This window comes from Neovison vison, chromosome 8, assembly GCF_020171115.1.
Source record: "Neovison vison isolate M4711 chromosome 8, ASM_NN_V1, whole genome shotgun sequence".
Classification (NCBI taxonomy): Eukaryota; Metazoa; Chordata; class Mammalia; order Carnivora; family Mustelidae; genus Neogale; species Neogale vison.
The window spans coordinates 37,328,067-37,345,395 of record NC_058098.1 but is presented as its reverse complement, the minus strand read 5'-3'; the positions used below and the strand labels follow the sequence as shown (position 1 = coordinate 37,345,395).

The 17,329-nt window shown below is 38.6% G+C and overlaps 1 pseudogene; it reads right to left on the bottom strand.

Moving 5' to 3' along the window:
- Positions 1-5,282: 5,282 nt before the first annotated feature.
- Positions 5,283-5,409, bottom strand: LOC122916595 (annotated as a pseudogene).
- Between the last annotated feature and the right edge of the window lie 11,920 nt (positions 5,410-17,329).

Sequence of the window (17,329 nt, the reverse complement as noted above, 5' to 3'; positions counted from 1 at the left end):
TGCCACCTGGTTTCTCTTAACTTCTTTAAAGCAGAATTCTTGGAAGGAATAATCTCTACTTGCTGACTCTCCTTGGGCAGAAAAGAAGTAATGTAGCAGGTCTGCTTTTAAAAAGCCTGCTTACAAGGGATGTTGAATAAGAGTGGCTGACTCAGGAACATAAAGATAAAATGCAGTATTAGATCTGGAGTTAAGGGAGATGTTGACAAAAAATTGAGATATTCCTTTAAAATTAAAAAGATGTGGGTTGTGATATACACAGGTTGATTAATGATTAACTTTAATAAAAAAGAGAGTGGCTGAACTATGTCTAAACTGTTGGCATAAACAATGTGGCTTATGTACACCAGCTGTTTTTACTCTGGGAGTCTGGAATTTGGGTATATGGCAGGCAGAGCCTGTGTATATGACCAGTCTCCAGTAAAAACCTTGAGTTTAAGCCACTCATGAGCTTCTCTGGTTGGCAAAGCTTGACTCATGTTGTGGGTATTTAATGCATTCTTTGAACTCTACTGGGAGAGGACTCTTGGAAGCTCCTGCCTGGTTTCTTCCAGATTTCACTGTGTGCACCTTTTCCCTTCACTGATTCTGTTTTGTTTCTTCACTGCAGTGACTCACAGATGTGAGTACAATTCTGTGCTGAGTCCTATGAGTTCTCCCAGCATATTGTCAATCCCTGGGTGGTCTTGAGTACTCTGTCCTCACTTCTCATTCTCTTCTGAACCCCCTTCATTGGGGTCCCTGTCTCCATGGGATCCCCTGGTTGCACAGTCCTAAGGTCATTTCTACCTCTCAGAGGCATTTGGATCAAGCCATTATTTTCTTCCTTTTGAATTTCTTTCTTTCTTTGGTTTCTAGGACAGCACACAGGTCTGATTCCCCTCCCACTTCACTAGCATATACTTTTCATTCTTCTTTACTGGATATTGTTCTGCTTCCTAAATTTTGCCTTAGAGGAAAGGTTCAAGTGATAAAGAAGTTGGAGACAGTGTAAAGAGTAGACAATTTCTCTGCAAAGTTTTACTATAAAAGGGAGCAAAATGGAGGTGCTACCTGGAGGGAGAAATAGGGCTGAAAAAAGCTTTTTTTTTTTTAAAAAATTAATTTTTTTAATTTTTTTATAAACATAAAATGTATTTTTATCCCCAGGGGTACAGGTCTGTGTATTGCCAGGTTTACACACTTCACAGCACTCACCATAGCACATACCCTCCCCAAAGTCCATAACCCCACCCTCCTCTCCTGGGCCCCCTCCCCCCAGCAACCCTTTTGTGAGATTAAGAGTCACTTATGGTTTGTCTTCCTCCCAATCCCATCTTGTTTCATTTATTCTTTTTCTACCCCCCAACACCCCATGTTGCATCTCCACTTCCTCATATCCGGGAGATCATATGATAGTTGTCTTTCTCCAACTGACTTATTTCGCTAAGCATAATACCCTCTAGTTCCATCCACGTTGTTGCAAATGGCAAGATTTCATTTATTTTGATGGCTGCATAGTATTCCATTATGTATATATACCACATCTTCTTTATCCATTCATCTGTTGATGGGCATCTAGGTTCTTTCCATAGTTGGCTATTGTGGACATTGCTGCTATAAACATTCAGGTGCATGTGCCCCTTCGGATCACTACATTTGTATCTATAGGGTAAATACCCAGTAGTGCAATTGCTGGGTCATAGGGTAGCTCTATTTTCAACTTTTTGAGGAACTTCCATGCTGTTTTCCAGAGTGGTTGCACCAGTTTGCATTCCCACCAACAGTGTAGAAGGGTCCCCCTTTCTCCACATCCATGCCAGCATCTGTCATTTCCTGACTTGTTAATTTTAGCCATTCTGACTGGTGTGAGGTGGTATCTCATTGTGGCTTTGATTTGTATTTCTATGATGCTGAGTGATGTGGAGCACTTTTTCATGTGTCTGTTGGCCATCTGGATGTCTTCTTTGCAGAAATGTCTGTTCATATCCTCTGCCCATGAAAAAAGCTTTTAAAGTGGGAGAAATTACATGTTTGAATGCTGAAGAGAATGATTCAGTAGAGATGGGGAGAAAGGATACGTGGCAGAGAGTTAAAATTATGGGCACCCAGTGAACAAGCAGAGGGTTTACCTTGGATAGGAGCAGGAGAAACATAATCTGTAATTAACAGAAAGGAATACAGGCTACATGGGCTCCTTTGCTTCTAAATTTGTTGATAAGATGGCAACTCAAAAGAGTGTTTCAGGGTCCTTCCACTTTGTTCTTTCAAGAAGTGAGTTTATGGGCTGGAGATTTGAGAAACAAGAAGCCAATGGAAGTAGAACAAGCTCTAGAAATTGGTGATGGATAAAACATGGGGAGTGAGCACATCGGGCTCTCTGCTCAGTGGGGAGCCTGCTTCCTCCTTTCTCTCTGTCTGCCTCTCTGCCTACTTGTGATCTCTGTCTGTGAAATAAATAAATAAAATCTTAAACAAACAAACAAACAAACATGGGGAGTGAGACTTGTGTAGATTCCCATTTTCCTTTCCTTGCTCCTTATAGGAATTTTTTCCAAACTTGATGTCACTGGGATCTGCTTTGTTACCAAATAATCCGCTAATGTTAATTTATTAATGACACTCATATCAGTTTAATTTTTTTTAGGATTGCTGGTATTCCATCTGACTGGCAGCATATGAAATGTTTTGTAGGTAAATTTTAATGCACTCTGAGAAGTCTTTGGCATCTCTACTTTTACTATGTATAATTTGATTTATAACTGACTTGGCTAAGATAACATTCTCAAGACTTTTGAGTTTGAAGGGATTTGGGGAGATCCAAGTAGGCACTACAGGGGAGGAAGCTGCTTGCATATTCACGTCTGGGGGTAAGAGAAATGGTCTGAGCTAGTGAGCTGCCTGTAGGTCTTTTGCATGTAGGAAGTCATTAAAACTGTGAGTGTATGGCTTAAGTCCAAGGTAGAATGGGCCAGAGCCTTGTGGACCACCATATTTACTGTAAATATGTAATTATAATTATAACCTTTAATTTTTTTTTCCTCAAGTCTTAAAAATAGAGGTTTTAGATTTCCAACTGGTTAAAATACATTTTGGTTATATCTTCCTTATTAAATTTTTGGTTTTATTATACTCTGAAAAAATGTAGATAGTATAATTTCCATAGTATAGAATTAATTAAGGTTGTATTTATCTTCTTATGTGTGATTAGATTTTTTATAATTTTATTTATTTATTTGACAGAGAGAGAAGGATCACAAGTAGGCAGAGAGGCAGGCAGCAGGGGAGGGAACAGGCTCCCCGCCGAGCAGAGAGCCCGATGCCGGGCTGGATCCCCGGACCCTGAGATCATGACCTAAGCCGAAGGCAGAGAGGCTTTAACCCACTGAACCACCCAGGCACCTCATGATTAGATTTTTTAGAGACTTATTTTATTTATTTGAGTGTTTGGGAGGGGCAGAAGGAGAGGGAGAGAGAAACTTAAGCAGACTCCATGCTAAGTGTAGAGCTGGAGGTGGGGCTCGATCTCAGGACCCTGAGATCATGACCCGAGCCAAAACCAAGAGTTGGACATTTAACTAACTGCACCATCCAGGTGCCCCTTTATGTGTGATTAAAATTTATAATAGTTCACAGACTGACATTTGAAAATAATGTATATGGTTTATAGGGTAAAAAATTTGATAACCATCCCTTTTTATGGCAAGCACTTAATTAATTTCTAATATGTATAATGGATCACATTAGTTATAGATAGTGTAGGGAGAACAAGAAAGTCAGGATCCCTGTCCTAATGGAACTTATGTTTTAAAACAAAAGTGGGGAGAGGAGTACATATCAAATAGAAATATTTGTAAGTTGCCATGCATGCTATGAAAGAAGCAAGGAGTTGAAATAGAGATAGCTGGCTGCACTCAGATCAGATAGGTGGGTCAGGAAAGGTCACCCAGAGGCCCCAATATTCAGGTAGTATCCTAAAGTATTATAAGCTGCTGGCCAAGTAATGATTTGGAGAGAAAACATTTTCTAGAGAGAGAATGGGAGAGAAACAAGGGAACAAGGGGTTATTGGAAAGGCATGATTATAATGAGAAATCATGGACATAGGTTTGGACAAGGAAGGGAGGAATAAATAGGCTGTGAGATAGTAAGGGAGTCAGTATTTTGAGTCCCCAAAAAACTAAAGAAGTGGAGCAGTTTCAAAAGTGCAGCAGTGGGGGTTTGTGAGTTACTGAGAGAGATGGAACAAAGCTGGTAGACCTGATAGGATATTTAAACTCAAGATTTTAGAGAAAGTGCAGGTTTGGGTGATAACAATTTCTAAGATGTGGCCAGGGGAGCAGGTAACTAATTTGGATCAGGAAGAACACATTGGCGATAAAGGGGTAAGGATTTAGGGGTTTGGAGTGTTGGGAATTTCATTGATGTGGATGCTGCTGTAGGAATTTGGGCAGAGAAGATAGCTAGCAGCCAGCCAAAATAAGCTTATTGTTATTTGAATTCTTTATATTTTAATTAAATTAGTTTAATTGATCTGTTGAATTCTCAAGAGACATGTTCAGTTTTCCAAATGTGATTGTGATTTTGTGCTCTATGAGAACAGTTGATTGTCCTTATCTGTGGTTGTTATATTCTCAAAGTCTGCTTGAAGACTAAATTAGCAAACACTGAGACATTGCTCCTAGGGGGCATGTTAAGTTAGGTTCCTTCAAGCCACTGGTCGCAACATTTTAATCAACCAATCAAAATATAATCTTGTTTTATATGTCTTTCTGTTTAAAGACACCTTATTTAATACATATTATAGATTCATAAACATTGAGTTCATGGACAACTGCACAGTAACTCATGTCTGAATGAAACATCTAACACACATTTTTTCCGTAAAGGACACTTAGGAGCCCTAGTGGCACTTTTGCACTCTGCTTGGGGGCCATTTTAAACCGTGAAATCACAAGAAAATGCATACAAAATAAGAAAAACATGCCCCTAAATAGGCGAGGAAACAAGGATACTTGTTTACAGTATGAGAGCTGAAATAAGAAGGCAGAGCTTTGCCTTATTTGTCCTCCACTGATAACTGCACATTGATAACTCTAATTTTTTGCCACTTGGTACATGTCTGTAAATAACTGCAAAACTGCCATGGGTATTGATTTTAGGGTCACAAATAGAATTTAATAAGTAAGCAAACACAAATTTGGACTCCATGAATAATAGGAAAGAACTGTATATTGTGAGATTATTAATTGACTGATTCATGACTATATTATTCTCAATGAGGTCTTTATAATTTTGGAAAATAGAATAAACCCCTTTTTCCAAATTAAAACTTTCTACTATATATTGTTATTCTTTTTTTGTTTTCAATTAGCAATAATCACGTCTCAGATAAACCTCATTGGCTAGGATACTGCCACTGTGCAAAGCTTCTTTTGTTTTGTTTGTATTGTTGTGGAATATACCTCTCCATATAGTTAAATTTTGTTTTATTTTGTTTCTTGAAACAATCTGAGAATCACTGCCTTATAATAAACAAATTTTACTAGATAGTGATTATGATTATTTTGGTTAATTTTACTTGGGCCATAGGACAGGCAAGGCTAGGTAGGGAGAGACAAATGGGGGGGTGATGGGACTAGGCTAATGCAGGGGGCAACATAACCAGGCTCACAGAAATACCAGAGGTGGAGAAATAGACATGATATTTATAAGAGCACCTCCTTTGTGCTCATGATATTTACAAGCAGGCTCTGTTTGTTCTAAATATAGATATGATATTCACAAATCCACTGTGATATTGACAAGAAATTTACCAAGTTCCCTGATCAGTTTCCTGTGAAAGACCAATGTAAAAGCCCTCAGTGGCAACCCATTCAGGACCACCAGCTTTTCTTTTTTGTTCTAGCCCTCTCTTAAAAGATTTTCACTTCACTTAGTCCTTTTTCCACTAGATTCAATCTTCATCATTCTTTGACTCCATGAGCAAGAACTCTGCCACCCTGCAACACCACTTTCTATTTTGAGAGTTTCTGGGTGTTTTTTGATTTCTCTTATTTTCTTTTTCTTGCCCTTGCCTATGTTGATCAAAATTTATTTGTTCCTTATTTCTTCCTGTGGTCACTTAAAAACTATACATCTTAACTCTCTTCTACAAGTGAATTTAGTATTTGATTGCTTTTTTAATCAAACATTGAGTAGATACAAAAAGAAAGTGGTATAGAACATTAGGAGATAAAGAATAATGCAATGACACCCTAATACCAGTCACCTAGAATGACAAAACATTTCTATTAAATTTGAAGTGCCTCTTGCACCATTCTAATTCCATCCCTGCCATGTCTATCAGAGGTAACTAGTCTAAATGTTGTGTTATATCATTTTTCTGTTTTTCTTTTTTATTTTACCGCATATGTTTGTGTACCTAAAGAACGCGTTTCATGTCACGTGTTTTTACCTTTGTATCAATGGACTCAAACTGAATGTGTTTTTCTGTGACTTGCTTTTTTTGGCTCAAAAAAAACAAAAGCCATTGTATTGTATTTTTGAGATTCATCCAGTTTGATATATTTAACTGTTCAGTTTTACTAAAAATTGAATTACACAACTTACTTATCCAATCTACTATGGTTGGAAATTTGTCTTTTGTTTTGTTTGGCAGTACTCCGAAAACATTATTATATAGATCTCCTGCAGGTATAATGGTTCCTCCAGGGTGTATTCCTAAGAGTGAGCCTACTGGGTTTCAAGTTAGGAGCATTTTCAGCTTTCCTCAACAATGACAAATCGACCTTAAAGTATTTGTTTCCTTCTTTTTTTTTTTTAAAGATTTTATTTATTTATTTATTTGACAGAGAGAGATTACATGTAGGCAGAGAGTCAGGCAGAGAGAGAGAGAGGAGGAAGCAGGCTCCCCGCCGAGCAGAGAGCCCGATGTGGGACTCGATCCCAGGACTCTGGGATCATGACCTGAGCTGAAGGCAGCGGCTTAACCCACTGAGCCACCCTGTGTGAAGTGCCTGTTATGTCCCTTGCTTACTGTCTTTTATGTTTGATTTGTGTGAAGAAGATAGAGGGTTGGATGGATTGATGGATGGATCAATAGATAGATATTCTAACACTTTGGGTCAGTTGTATTTGTTGCAAATATATTCACCCAGTTTTCTAATTTCATTCTCACTGATTTCTTTTTATAAAATTTATTTTATGAACATTTACATAGTTATATGATTCTATTTTCTTGTAAGTCATTTAATCTTCTTAGCGACTCGTTGATATAGGTACTATTATCAACCTAAACTTTGAGGAAAGAGAAGTGGTGAGTATGAGTAATTTGTTCTGGTTCATACTGGTAGTTGGTAGCAGAGCCAGTATTCAAACCCTGGGCATTAGTCTCTGAAGTGTGAGATTCCAACCCCTATTCTGTGCTGCAACTCTATGATCATCAGAGAATTTTAATTTTAATATATCCAAGTTTATTACCTTTCTTCTTCATTAATTGAAGTTTATCTTGTTTAGGAAATCCTTATCTCGGATGTGAGGGCGATCTGGCTGCGACATTTGTCACCCCATTGATCGCCAGGGTTGATTGGCTGCTCTGGCTGGCTAGGCGGGTGTCCCCTTCCTCCCTCACTGCTCCATGTGCGTCCCTCCCGAAGCTGCGCGCTCCGTCGAAGAGGACAACCTTCCCGGATAGAGGAGAGGACCGTTCTTCCATCAAGAATATGAGAGACTATGGACTCTGAAAAACAGTCTGAGGGATTTGAAGTGGCGGGGGGGGTGGGAGGTTGGGGTACCAGGTGGTGGGTATTATAGAGGGCACAGCTTGCATGGAGCACTGGGTGTGGTGAAAAAATAATGAATACTGTTTTTCTGAAAATAAATAAATTGGGGAAAAAAAAAAAAAGTATACAAGTAGCTGCGCTCCCCACCTCCAAACAAGCTTTCAAGGAAATCCTTATCTCAATATCATAAATATGGTTTTTTGGACATTTCTTCAGCATTTTACAGTTTTGCTTCTCCCTCTAAAGTTTTTTTTTTGTTTTTTTTTTTTAGATTTTATTTATTTATTTGACAGAGAGAAATCACAAGTAGTAGGAGAGGCAGGCAGAGAGAGAGAGGGAAGCAGGCTCCCTGCTGAGCAGAGAGCCCGATGTGGGACTCGATCCCAGGACCCCGAGATCATGACCTGAGCCCAAGGCAGTGGCTTAACCCACTGAGCCACCCAGGCGCCCCATCCCTCTAAAGTTTTTAATCCATGGAGAATCGTGTGTTTTTGTTAAAGGATCTGATTTCATTTTTTTCATAGGGATAGCTAATTGCTAAAATGTTTATCTTTCTCTGCTAATATATAATGTCATCTCTGTAATAAACATAGAACAAAAGCTACTAGGAATAGGTGAATTTAATGATGACTGGGAATTCCAGTGATGTACTGGAAAATTAAATGGAAAAGCTTATCATAAACATGAAACATTTCAAAAACATGAAAAACATAAGGATGACTTTTATAAAATAATGTGTAATAGATCTCTATGATAAGATCTCCAAACCTTGCTGAGGGAAATTATAAAAAGACTTAAATAAAAGAAGGGATATACAATTTTTAAGGATCAGAGGACTCAATAATGATAAGATGTCGGTTCTTCCTAAATAGATGTATAGATTCAAAATAAATCCTGTCAATATTACAGTTATCTATTTTGTAGAAAGTCACAAGCTACAATTAATTTTTATTTTAAATGTTTTTTTGGGCTAGTTATGATTTATAACTATTTTTAATGGTTTATAGAAATACAATTAAATAGCCGGTATTGGTTTTGTTCCAGCAAACTTTCTGTACTCCTTACTCATTATAACATGATTATAGATTTGTGGGGGTTTCTATAGATAATCACATCAGCTCTGAATTATGTCAGCTTTATTTCTTTCCTTCCAATTCTTACGCTTTATGGTTCTCTTCCTTGTTTTGTTCTCTGGATAATATGCAACAAAAGTGGTGATGACAGTCCGGTGTTTTTGTTTTCTTTTTCCTTTTTTTTTTTTTTTTTTGAGATGGAGAGGGCAAGCAGGGGAGGGGCAGAGGGAGAGACAGAATCTCAACAGCCCCCACACCCAGCGTGGAGCCCAATGCAGGACTCCATCTCATGACCCTGAGATGATGACCTAAGCCAAAATCAAGAGTTGGACACTAAACTGACTGAGCCATCCAGGTGCCTCTGTCCAGAAATTGTTAAGACAAATGTAATAAATATAAACATAATTTCATGCACCATCCTTTCCAAATCTATTGAGATTACGTCAATATTTTTCTTTATTTTTTTTTTACCGTTACTTTTTTCTCTGATGCTTTTCCTTTCTTTATGTAGATTTAAATTTCTGATCTAAGTTATTTTCCTTCTCTCTGATGAAATTTTTATCACCTTTTTTATTTTTTAAGATTTTATTTATTTATTTGACAGAGAGAAATATCCCAAGTAGGCAGAGAGGCAGGCAGAGAGAGAGAGAGGAGGAAGCAGGCTCCCTGCTGAACAAAGAGCCCCATGCGGGACTCAATCCCAGGACCCTGAGATCATGACCTGAGCCGAAGGCAGAGGCTTAACCCACTGAGCCATCCAGGCGCCCTATCACCTTTCTTGCAAAGACCATTCTATTAACAACCAATTTCCTCAATATTTGTTTGCCTGAGAAAGTCTTTCTCTTATTTTTGAAGGACAATTTTGCATAATATAGAATTGTACGTTGATGGGGTCTTTCCTTTCACCACTTTAAAACTTTTGATCCAGTCTTTACTCACTTATATGTTTTATCAGAAGTTGGTGTTACTCTTTTCTTTGTTCCTTTATAGGTAAGATGAGGTGTTTTTTCCTCTGGCTTCTAGGATGACTTTATCTTTGATTTTTCACAGTTTGAATATGATATTCCCAGTGTAGGGTTTTTGTTGTTGTTATTTGTTTATTTGTTTGGTTTTTGACATTTTTCCTGTTTGATGTTTTCTGAGCTATGGTTTGATGTCTGACATGAATTTGGGGGAAATTCTCAGTCATTGTTCCTTTAAATATTTCTTCTGTTCCTTTCTCTCTTCTCCTTCTGGTGTTTCCATCATGGGTATATTATTACTTTTGTGGTTGTTCCACCATTCTTGGGTATTCTGTTCTTTTTTGCTCTCCTTTTTTTAAATCTTTGCTTTTCAGTTTCTATTCACATATCTTTAAGCTCAGAGATTATCTCAGTCATGTCTATTCTGCTAATGAGCCCACCAAAGGCATTCTTCATTTGCTACAGTGTTTTCATCCCTAACACATTTTGATTCTTTCTTAGAATTTCCATCTTTCTGCCTACATTACACATCTATTCTTATATGTTGCCAGCCTTTTGTGTTAAAGTCATTTACATATTAATCATAGTTATTTTAAATTGCTACTCTGGTAATTCCAACATCTTACCACATCTGACTCTGGTTCTGATGCTTTCTCTGTCTCTTCAAATGTGCATTTTTCTTTCTCTCTGTTAGTATGTCTTGTCATTTTTTGGTGAAGGCTGGACATGATGTACTGGGTATAGGCACTGCAGTAAGCTGGGCTTTGTGATGTGATGGTAAGATGTGGGGGAGGAGAATGTTCTGTAATCCTATGATTGGTATGCCCTTTAATGAGCCTGTGCCCTGAGCTGTGAATTTCACAAGTATCTCTCAGTACTTTTTTCCCCACTTTAATGGGACAGAATGGCCAGAGTGGATTGGGGAATCAGGTATTTCCCTTCCTCCAGGTCAGTTAGGTTCTGATGAAATCCAAAAGATTTGGCTCTGATTGAATAGTTTTTCCTGGGGGCGAAACAGGAATATTTCAAAATGGCTACTTTTCCCTTCCCCTACTGGAAGCCCCAGGGGATTTTTCTCTTACCTTCACTATGAGAACCTGACAGAGGTAAAACTCAAAAATTATGGTACCCCACCACACCCCCCAAAAAACACCTGTGTTCCTGGAGTTCTTAACTCTCAGTTTTATCCACACTGAGCCTCTAGGAATTCATCAATTTGTTGACAGTTTTCCTACCACTGAACTGGTTCCAGAAGAGGTTTCTGCTCCTGTATGTTGTGATTCTCTCCATCTGCCTTGTCTCTGTCTTCAGTATTTAGGGCAGCAGTTTGCCCTGTGACCTCAATTCTCTGAGGGCTCTAAGAAGAGTTGTTGATTTTCAGTTTGTTCAACTTTTTATTTACTTTTAAGACAAAGTGATGACTTCCAAGTTCCTTATATGCCAATCTGGAAATTAAACTCTTTTACTCTGTCACTGTAGTCAAATAAATAAGTAAGTAAGTAAATAAATAAATAATACATATATTGTTTTCTTTTTAAAATATTTTATTTATTTATTTATTTGACAGAGAGAGATCACAAGTAGGCAGAGGGGCAGGCAGAAAGAGGAGAGGAGGAAGCAGGCTCCCCACTGAGCAGAGAGCTCGACGTGGGGCTTGATCCCAGGACCCTGAGATCATGACCTGAGCCGAAGGCAGAGGTCTAACCCACTGAGCCACCCAGGCACCCCTATATATATTTTTTTCTTTTAGAAAGAAAGAAGAGAGCTTGTTCTCCAGTGGGGGGTGGGCATAGGGAGAGGGAGAGAGAATCTTTAGTAGGCTCCACACTGAGTGCAGAGCCTGACACAAGGTTCTTTCTCACCACCTGAGTTCATGATCTGAGCCAAAATCAAAAGTCAGATGCCTAACCAACTGAGCCACCCAGGTGCCCAAATAAATTTATTTTTTAAACCAACCTCACCTTCATAGGATAAATCCAACTTGGTCATAATGTGTTATCTTTTCTTTATTCTCAGCAACTTGCTAAAATTTTCTTTAAGATTTTTATACATATGTTCATGATGAAATTATGTTGTAAATTTCCATTCCCTGGGGCACCTGGGTGGCTCAGTTGGTTAAGAGTGTCTTTGGCTCGGGTCATGATCCTAAGGTCCTGGGATTGAGCCCCACACTGGGCTTTCTGCTTGGTGGGAAACCTGCTTTTCCCTCTCTCTCTGCTTTCTTCTCCCCATAATTGTGTTCTCTGTCTCTCTCTCTCCCTCTGCCAAATAAATAAGTAAAATCTTTTTTAAAAATTTCCATTTCCTGGGCTACTTGTTTGGTTTCTGTAACATGATTATACTCACCTCATGAAATGTTAGGGACTATTCCTCCTTTTGCTGTTCTTTAGAAGAATATGAGTAATATTCAGATTATTTCTTCAAATGTTTGTTAGAACTTGCCCACTAATCTGTCAAGATTTGGGAATTTCTTTGTGGAAAAGATTTTAAGTGCTAATCCTTTCTCTTTGTTGGTTATAGGCCACTCACGTTTCCTATTACACTTGAGTCAGTGTTGATATATTATTTGGGGAAACATTTTCAAATTTTTGTGCATAACATTCCCTTATGTTCTTATTAAAAAGCTGTAATAACCAGAGCTATGTCTCCTTTTGTCTTTAGGCTTATTTTGAATTTTGTTCTAATCCTTTGAAGTCTAAAATAAAGGTAATTTCCTTCAGATACTGTTTCTGCCTATGCTACGTGCTTGGGAACTATGGAACAGGGACTGTTTTCTATGGCAGAAACAAGCTAGTTGTTCACAAAACATTTTCTTCCTCATCCTAGGTATGTAGCAAGATTCTATTTCCCAGCCGTCCTTGGGGTTGAGTATGGCCTTGAGCCTGAATTTTTGCCAGTGGAATGTGAGTGGAGTAATGCACCCATTTCCAAATGTGGCTGATAAACATCTTGCCACTGAATGAACACCCATTTTAATTATCTATTGCTATGTCACAAATAACTCCCAAGACCCAATGCCATAAAACAACAAACACTTTATTATTTATTATGAGCTTGTCTGTTGATGAGGCAGTATTTTACTAGTCTTGGCTGGGCTTAGTTGTTTGGCTACATTAAGCTGTGAACTTGCTTGAGCTGGAAAGCCCAAAATGGTCTCTATCACATGTCAGAGGCCTGGTCATTCACTGTGAGCTGGGGTGCCATGATTCTACCCTCTGTGGCCTGTCTCTCCATGGGAAGTCCCAATTCTCATGGCCTTTCTTTGCAGCAGGATTGTCAGGACATCCTTTCAAGATGGCAGCTGGTCTTTCAAGAGGGGAAAATGTAGATACTGCCAGCCCTCTTAAGGCTTGAGCTCAGGCACTCAGAATGTTGCTTCCACCACATTTTGTTGGCTAACATGTATTTCTTCTTTTTTTTTTTTTTTTAAAAAATATTTATTTATTTATTTATTTGACAGACAGAGATCATAAGTAGGCAGAGGCAGGCAGAGAGAGAGGAGGAAGCAGGCTCCCCACCGAGCAGAGAGCCTGATGCGGAGCTCGATCTCAGGACCTTGAGATCATGACCTGAACCAAAGGCAGAGGCTTTAACCCACTGAGCCACCCAGGCAACCCACTAACACATGTCTTAAGCCAACTCATATTCAAGAATGAGAGAGTAGATTCCAGCTTTCCATGGGAGGAGCTCCAAAGTCCCAATGTGAAAGGGGCAAGGGGAGACATGATTCACCTGGGGCCATTTTTAGTATTCTACCCTGAACATCCCTCACAGAATCCTCTCCCTCTTCCCTGACAGGTAGCTGCAGATGCTTGAGGATCCCTTATGAGCCATGTAGTGAAGACGGAGTCACCTCTGTTGGAGAACTCTTCATCTCCAGCCCCTGTACTCTGGCAATTGAACATAATGTAAATAAGAAATAAAGTGGGTTGTGGTAAGCCACTGATATTTCAGCGTTTATTTATTAAAGCAGTGAAGCTTACCCTAAAAGTAAGACTGCAAGCTTTTAAATTCTCAGCTTGAGGTTTTTCAGACCATTCAGGTAATGTGAGTTGGACTGTAAACCTTTCAAAGGAATGTTTTGTGACTATAAGCTCTCAGTTGATGTCTTTTCTTTTCTACCCAATGCCAGGGTCTGAGATAATCAGCTTTCCTTGTTGATTCATGTGGTGTGAAGCTTGGGAGGGTTTGGAGGGGGTAGGCAGCAAGGACAGTTTTTTTCTCCATTTATCTCTACTCTGAGAGTAGTCTTTTTGTGGACCCCGTTTTATGTGGGTGAGCTCTGGCATCTCCTGATCTCAGCCAACCCTGTCCCAAAACAGGCTGTGAAAGCCGCCTACTCTCAAGTGCTATTGGACTTGCAAATGCCTTTAGCTAGAAGCTGGCCTTGACTTTCTGCTGGCCTATCTGGATTTCTGCTCTCAATCAGTGTTTGGCCCCTGAGAATTCTACACTCTCTCCCACTCATGCTTATATTTAAAAATATTTTATTTATATTTTAGCTAGCATTTTAAATTATTTTCAGAAAGGTCAGTCTGGTTTTGTAAATTTCAATATTGCCAGAAGAAGAATCAGGCAATTGTTTTTAGAGGAATTTAAATTCATGATAAATTTATGTGTTTTGCATGGCTTCCACAGATAACTCATCTCATTCTGTTTTGTTTTGTTTTTTTAATTTCCTATTCACATCTGCTTTTTGGACAGTAGTACCAAGTGCTCCAAGCAAAGTTCTGATAATATTTCCACTCACTGTGCTCTCTGGTGGCTAGTTTATATCTCAGAACCACTGGTAAAATAAAAATTGACACCACTCCCGCCTTACTTTGTACACAGAGACTTACTGAATGAGACATTCTTGCTTTCAAGCCTTGCTTTTCAGAGTTAAGTAATACTTGTTTCATTCCACTGGACTTTCCTCTATTTCCTAGGTAGTCTGCTGTGAATTTTAACTTTAGCATTCTCAGCATTAAGTATGTCTTAATCTGAGAATTCCCAGAAACAGACCCTGAGACAAGGGTTCAAAGACAAGCAGTTGTTTGGGAGATGACCCCAGAAAGCTGGATCACCAACCAGACGCTTTTTGCATTATGAAAAGAAGGTAAATTTGAATGCCCCAGAGGTAGAGAACATAGTCAATAAGAGTTGGGTTCTACATGATAGTAAGTTTTATGCCAACAACACAGAAGATTGAATGAATAACACTCTATTTTGTAATCACCAAAGTAACAAAAATGATGGTAATGATGATGATTAACACTTTTTGAGCATTTGCCATACCTTTTTCACTAAAATTAATTAATCCTTTAAAAAATCCAGCAAGGTGGGATGCTTATCTTATTCCCATTTTTCAGAGTGACAGACTCTGAAAAGATAGATTACTTAGCTGCCTAATGTCACACAACTAGTAAACAGTGGAACAAAATTTGAACACAGATACTCGGAAGAAGTCCACACTCCTAAGTCCTATGCTTTCTGTTGCCTCTCAGATTTATCCTAGAAATGTTTGTCTGCCATAGAAAATTTGGAAAACAGAAAGGAAAAAGTAAAATTGCAGACAACTAGTTCAGTCCAAACCATGATCCCGGCAGAACCTAGGAAATTTATTGAGATAGGAATTTTTGATCTCTGTTTTCAAGCTAAAAGAGCCATGACTTTAATAAATTAGCAAAGCTACTCAAGGAACTAGCAAAAAGAAAGGAAGAAAGGAGGGAAGGAGAAAATACAGAAAGAAAGAAAGACAGTAATAGAACCAGGAGGTAAACCAGATTTTTCTCCATCCAAAGCATTTCTTTATTGTAATACTCCAGTTGGCATAAGGATTTATTTCAGGAACACATTTTGAGATCTAAGGACAATTCCATTGGAGTGTGTGGGTGTGTGTTTAGTTGTAAGAGCTCATAAATCTTTGAATTTGCACATGGGGTGTGTGGGATTTTTGTTCCAGTCTTTCCTCTAAGGCCCCACGTTTTGGAAGCTAGCATTTACTTTTAACTTTATACCTTTGAACTGGACACCTAAGTAGCTGTAAACTCTCCCATAGCCATTTAAGAATCTCTTGCTCTTTGAGGCTGATTCTATATTTAAAATAGCCTCAAAATAACATTCAGGTCATTTTTCTACTAATAAAAGGAATATGGTCTCAGTGATCAAGATAAAATAAAGGTACATTATACAATTTTAAAAGGAAGTGATTTGCTCTTTTTATTTTAAGCACTGAAGTAGAAAGATGGGTAGAAGAAAGAAACCATTGAAGGAAATTAAATTAGGGATCAAGGAAGGGCAGGCTAATAACAACCAGCTTAATTATAATAATTTATAAAGGCTCATTGCAGGATGATTTTCAAATATCATTCACTGGATCGCAACAGATCTGACCTGCTATATCTTAAGTAAGCTGCTTCGTTAGTGATCAGTCTAAACGCTTGAGAACTGCCAGAGGAACATCAGCAATCTGTTATTAGTGGGGAAAAATAGAAATTATTTTGAGCCGTGGAGTATGTAGTTGTCACCGAACACACCATTATTAGATATTTTTGAGAGAATTGGACAAATGACACAATTAGGAGGAGGAAACCTTCTAATTTAGGAAAACCTCAAGATGGATTTTTCATTTTGTACACAGGCTAGTAATTAAAACCTAATATGTGTTCTTTATTTTTGTGTGTGTGTTTTGATTTCTGACTTTGGCTGGTGGTTACTGTCTTTGGCCCAGATTAACTTTTTCCTCCTGTGAATAAACATGAATTATCTGTATGGAAACTTGTATTTTAAATGGCTTGCAGGTGTAATTTGGTCAATACCTAAGGCACGGTTTTGAGCTTTTGCACAAAATGGGTTCAGTTTTTGTGTATGTTTTAAATTTATTAATATCTTGGCATATTAAGAATAAGGATTTAGCACAGTTAAGTTAGCTCAGATAGTTGGGGCAGTGCTGCGTGAAGTATGGTGCCGAAACTGGTAACAACAGTTCCACTTGGGTGCTTGTTAGAAATGCAGCTTCTCAGGTCTCAGCCAGATCTGTGGGTCAGAATCCCTGGCAGGTGGGACCCAAGAATCTGTGTATTTTTTCTTTTTATTTTTTTTAAAGGCAGATACTTAACTGACTGAGCTATCCAGGAGTCCCAGTTTTCTAACCTTCGCCCCTAACCCCACAAAGATTTTATTTATTTATTTTACAGAAAGAGACAGAGAGAGAGGGAACACAGTAGCAAGTGCTGGAGAGGGAGAAGCAGACTCCCTGCTGAGCCGGGAGCCCAAGGCCAGGTCCAATCCCAGAACCCTGGGATCATGACCTGAGCCGAAGGCAGAAGCTTAACAATTGAGCCACCCAGGTGCCCCAGGAATCTGTGTTTTAAACACAAGTTCCGACTGCTTCTTATGTGCAATAAAAATTTGAGGTATAAAGGGGTTATTTCTAAGGGCCAGATCATAAATACTTGAGGCTTTGTGGGTTTTATGAGCTGTTAAAATTCCTCATCTCTGCAACTGTAAAATGGAAGCAGCCATAGATGTGGAGTGGGTATGTTCCAGTA